Here is a 6027-nt window from a genome sequence, read left to right as displayed (position 1 = left end):
TTACATTTGTAAACTCTTTAAATTGTTGGGGTGTTTCCCCTTTTTACTTCACCGTTACACTTTTGTACACACCGTTGGTTACACTGCTTCTACTTGTTGCACTTATCTGTGGTGACCGCCCAGACTTGCGGCTTTGTTGTTTTTCCCACACCTGTTTTCCACTGATTTTCCACTTAAACCCTTTCAAAAAAAAATCCTGGAAATTCCAAGTTTTCCAAAGTCGGGGTTTGGTGTGCCACAGAGGTAGCTACTCTGTTGGATGAAGATCAACCCGAGTATCAGTCTCAAGTTTTTGCGATTGTGGCTGAGAAGAAACCTAGTGGGATGGAGTCCTCACCACCTACTAGGGGGCGGAAGCATCAAAAAGTGCAGCAGAATGTTCAGCAGAAATGACCTCAGCGATTGAGTCACCAGCGAAAGCAACCTCAGCGACCGAAAGTTCAGCGGAAGTGTCGGCAATGCGACATAGATCACGCTTTTGGAGCTTGTCCTCGTTTCGATGGCTAGTGTTTTAAGTGCGGACAACCTGGGCATATTGCCAAGTTCTGTCTAGAGAAGTCTTCGACAGACTTAGTTGTTGCCGAATAGGCGCTGTCAGACGAGATCTGACCCTTTTGTTGTTGCTTGTTGTTTCGTGATTTCGCGGACGAAATCCCTTTTTAAGGAGGGTAGAATGTAAGACCCGCGAATTTTTATGAGAAATTTACTGCTTATTTGATGTTGCTATGTATGCTTTTGTGTATTTATGAGATATAGCACGTGATGTGATAAGATTTGACTGTGCTTTGTATTTCTGCCTTATACGCGCGACCCGAAAATTGTGTAAATATATTGTGTAAGTAAGAAGTATCTATTTCTGGACGAGTTAGCTTCTGAAACTTTAAGGGTCAATTTATAATATGATTTTATGGTTTGTCCTCGAATTTGGGACTTATACGACGTAAAAAACTCATCAGTGCATGGGAATTAAGAGTTTTGACCCAAGTGTGGACCTGAATCGTAATACGCTTAATTCTTGCAATTGGATGGAAATTTTCTTGAAAGACTTCATGCATTTCGTATTAATTGGGGTTTAGTAGAGCACTAAATGATTTATCTGAGTTTATTTGATATTTTAAGGCATTAAATAAGTATTGTTTTGAAACTTATAAATTGGCGATTTTGGATCTTGGATTCGGGTCAACTAGAGGACCCAAACCCTATGGGTGACCCCTCTAGAGGACCATTTTAGACATGGTTGACCAGTTGGTCAAGGTTTTACCAGCTGGGTGACATTTTTGAAAAGAATTGCATGAGTTTTAAAACATAGGCCACGATTGGCCATTTCCTCTTTTCCAAAACTCATGATGAGCCTTGAAGCTCATCATGAAAGGCGTTTTTCAATAAAGGGGACCATGGGGTTGGCGCCCCATGGTGTTTTTGTAAATATTTCAAAGTGATTCAAATAACAAAATCTAATTGGTTGGGTTGAGTGGCAGCCTAAGTAAATATTACAAGTTTTAAAGTCTTTTTGAAACCCTTTACAATGGCATTATTGAAACTCTTTTGAAATGATTTTGAATGCTCAACATGCATTGGGCGTGGGTTTCTAGGGGAGGGACGTGGAGCACTCCAGCCCTCCATCTTGCTTCAATTAATCACAGTCGTCCGTCCCTCCTAACCCTACATACTTAAGGGAAGTAAGAGAGAGAAAGGGGCGATTTTTATTGGAGCCTCCTCTCTCTCCTCTCTCTCCTCATTTGCTCTTCTTCCCCTAGGCGTGTGAGTGTGGTGTGGAGCACCACCTAGTTTCAGACGTGGTACCTTCTCCATTTCCTCCCTTTTCAAAGCCGCGAAGGTGAGACACTCCTACACCTTTCCAAAACGTGGTTTTCGGTTGGGCAACTCCTAAGGGTTTTGCATTTTCATAAGCTTTCCTCCGTTGCGAAATGTGGTAGTTGCCACTTGATATCGTTGGGTTCTTTCATATTGGAAATATTTTGGTACTCACTATTGAAATCACTTTGGGTTTTACTTGTTTCTATGGTTTTTCATTTCATGCAATGTATTGAGCGAAATAGAGGTAAGATGCCATGAGTTTAGATTTTTATTTGTGCTTCTTGCGTTGTCATAGTATGTTTCTTTTTCCAATTTCAGCCTATGGGTTTAACATGTGTGCTGCATTCATTGTGTCGGTTCTCAGTTGCACAATGGCTGGAAGCCATATTGTGCGTTTTCGTCAAGAATGTGCATTTTGTTATTTTAGTGTCCACCAAAGAGCCCTTCTCCCAAGTGTTTCGGTTGGCTGGGAAGCCCTTGACAGACTTTTGCCCCACCAGTTGTGCCGAACCCTTTCGGGTTCGGGCCATGCTGGCCTGGGTAGATCGGGCTGCACCCCTTCTTCCTTTGCCCCTTTTTGATCTGTTGTGTGCAAACCCCTTGCCAGCGTCCTGCTTGGATGGCTGGGGGGCCTGTTTGGGCTTGACATGGTCTGGACCGAAACTGGTCCAGACCTGTCAAGGGCCTTGACCGAATCCAGTTCGGCTGGGCGTTTGCCCCTTCCTTCATTTTTCCTTTTTGCACCCTCTTGCCGGCGCCCACATAGGTGGGCTGGACTTACTAGATGGCCCAACATGGTCTGGACTGGGTTCGGTCCAGACCTGTTAGAGGCCCCTAACCGAACCCAGCTTCGGTTAAGGGCTCTTCGTTTTGTGCCCAGCTAAGGGCTGGCGTAGTTTGGGCTTGTTGCAGCCTGGCTGCAGCAAGTGGGCGCAGCTGGGTGCAGGCCGTGGGCCTGCACCTCTTTGTTTGGTGGCAGCAGTGCCATCGGTTGGGTCTGGACATTCGGTCCAGACCTAGCTCCATTGGAACAACGGTTTGTGGGTCTGGACCAGTCGGTCCAGACCTGGACCATCCTATGGTGGGCCTGCTGCAACTAAGCTGCAGCAGGTGGTTCGTCCGCCTGGTGCAGGCTGCAGGCCCGCACCCATAGGACTGTTTGGACTATGGTGGCTGAACCACACGTGGGGTCTGGACCAGGCGGTCCAGACCTGGGGTTCTCCGGTTGGCTGCAACCGGGCCTGCATGTATTCGTTTGGTGCCCCATGGCACTATTGCGGCTGGTTCGAGCACCCGCTTAGCCCATACAGCGGCAGCCAAGCCATGGTTCCCTTCTGTTTCGCCACGTTCCTTGTCTCGTTAGCACTCAGACTGCAGTCCATGCGGCTGCATGAGGGCTTAAGTAGCACGGGGTCCAACGCCCCAATGAACTCCTTGTTGTTGACGCGTTGTGACTTAGACAAAAGTGCACGGTTGCCAGAGTAAGCAACAATAATACATATAGTTATATGTGCACAAATAATTGATAATGTCATCAATATGACTGTATGGACTTAGCCTTGCACGTGAGTCCGCTTTCGCTAAGGAACACAAATGTTTTGTAATAACACCCTATGGAATGAATTTAAAGAACGTAAGGCTTTGGCATAATTGAGAAACCTATGGCGTAGATCAAAGGAATTGAATGATCATGGCTCCTCCCTTGCCTCATAAAGCAGTTGAAACTACATGTATGTTTACTTAAGAGTTTTAAACACTTGCTTGTGGCATGGTTTGATGGTAGTGGAATGGCATGAGCACGGCCATACACGCTTTAGCAGGAAAGCGATTGCTCAATGAATGTAATTACTTGTTTTGCTCGCACTACTTGGATGCATTAGTCACTATGGCAAATGAATGGTTTTCCCTAAGCATTAAGGGATTCTATGGATATTGCAGTCGTGCGAGACTTACGCGACCTTGGAACTCCTTAGAGAGTTGGTTGTGGGCGATAGTCCCACTTAGCGAGATGAGCTCGCGCATGTTTGTGGTACGTGGTTTATGGACCTTGGCACTGCTTGTAAGTCACGCCTTACTGTGGCAAATGCTTCTAACTGTCTCATCATAGTGTGCAATGTTTGAATTATCATAGACTAGCTCTTTCACCTATGACACGATGCACATACTTGTCCACTTGTACCTGTGTGCAGTTCACAATGACACATCCACTTGCATAGCATAGCCTATTGTTAGCACTTTATGTTCTATGATGCATACCTCACTATTCGATATGAGTTGTGACATGAATAGTCGTAGTTAATCATTCATGCTTTGCCTACTCGCACTGATTCATGCTAGTTGCAGTCCTTCGTAGATCCATGTGTAGTTTATACTTGTTCATGTTGTATTTGCTCAAGTAATGTAAGATTAGCCTGCTAGGTATGTTTTGTATAGCTTGCTTTCGATTTCCACATATGGTTTATCGTGTTGGTTTGTCTCACCAGCTCGAAAGAGTACTAACCCCGTTTTATGGGAATGCAGGTTTTACTTAGGCGTGTGATGAAGCTCGGTGTGCTGTAGCGGACTTTGAACCCACACTTCTGGACCTCTCTTGTTGGATCCTGGCAGTTTGATTTTGTATAAGGGGATGATTTGTAAAATTGTAAAATGATTAATAAAAGTTGCTTCACCTTATTGTTGCTTCACTCCTGTAGTGGCCGCCTAGGGTTTTTCGTTTGTTTCTCTCCCCTTTTGGTTTCTTCCGCATCTTTGCGCATTTGCTTTTCAAAAAAAAAAATCTCAGAAATCCAAAGGATTTTCAAGTCGGGAAATCTGGGGGCGCTACAATAATTGTCGAAAAAGTCACCACTAGGAAGCAAGTTGGGGACCATTGGTCGGCGATCACAAAGAACCCTAAAAAATTATGGGAAAAGAGCTCGGGGTGTGGTGTTTCAGTTTTTATACTAAATTGTTTTGCACATAATTTTATGCGAACTTCGTGACATATGTGCGAACTTTGTCAGGTATGTGCGATATTTCAAAGTTCGAGATTAACATGAAGTTCACACATAATTTTATGCTACCTTCATGATATCCTCAAAAAAATGTGTGAAACTCCTTTTAAGTGGGAGTTTGTGTTACCCAAAGAGTGAAGCGATATATGGTGTAAACTTCACTAGTTTTGCACAAGTGAGGGTTAAAAAGGTCAGACTAAGTTGGGTATTTGTGATTTTGGATATGGGGAAAATAGCCAAAATTTTGGGGCATTTTAGGAAGTATATTATATTTGTCGTACAATATGATCATTTTTCATTTGAGAATGTCCTACATGCTTTCACATTTGTGAATGTCTTGACCTTTGCATGCGAAGTCCAAACCTTCGCACACAAATGTCCTCACACATTTGTGAATGTCCTCATGCATGTGCCCCTTATGCGATTTTTAGTAAAAAGAGTGTTGGAAAAGATTGACACTTCAAAAGCGTGATGGGCCTCTAGTGACACTTCAAAAGCATCACTAAAGCCTTTAGTGTCACTTCAAAAGCACGTATTTAGGAGAAAATCGTAAAATACACTATGACATTCGCATATTTGGAAGGGCATTCAAATATTCTCATATTTTAAGAGAAAATTCACAAATGTATGGGAGGAAAATCATATATTTGAGAAGAAATTCACAAATGGAGGAAATTTGCATATTTGAGAGAGAAGTTTGCATATCTGGAGGAAATTGCATGTATGAAAGGTGAAAAGGTCCTTTTACAGACAAAAAGTTACAGTTTTGGATACGAGCGAATTTTTGGGTCAGGCATTACCTTTTGTCCGATACCTGCCTGAACAAGCCCAGATCGGGTTATTCAGGCAGGTTGATTCAAATAGGAATCCGCCCTTTTTGCAGTTCAAAAGGAGGCACCCTCCTTTTATAGATGTTGGATGAGCCTTCTTTTTTCCCGTGGATACGGGGACTAAAAACCTTTATGAGAACGCAAAGTGTTTCCCTCCTTTTCACTTAAAGCAAAGATATTAATAACATTTATGTGAGAAAAGAGAGGCTATTAACAGTAATGTACACATATACAAACTTTTTTCATTCAGCCCAATGCATCAAGAATGAACTTTTGGAGAGAATAGTCTCACATCGAAGAATGAAGGTGAAAACATGAGGCTTTCACTTGGATGGTACTTTCAGCCATGAGTTGGACTCTGGATCTAGTGTGGTCTGAACTTAAAC

Source organism: Nuphar pumila, chromosome 10 (genome assembly GCF_984573655.1).
Source record: "Nuphar pumila chromosome 10, dmNupPumi1.hap1.1, whole genome shotgun sequence".
Lineage (NCBI taxonomy): Eukaryota > Viridiplantae > Streptophyta > Magnoliopsida > Nymphaeales > Nymphaeaceae > Nuphar > Nuphar pumila.
Note: the sequence above shows the minus strand (reverse complement) of the source record.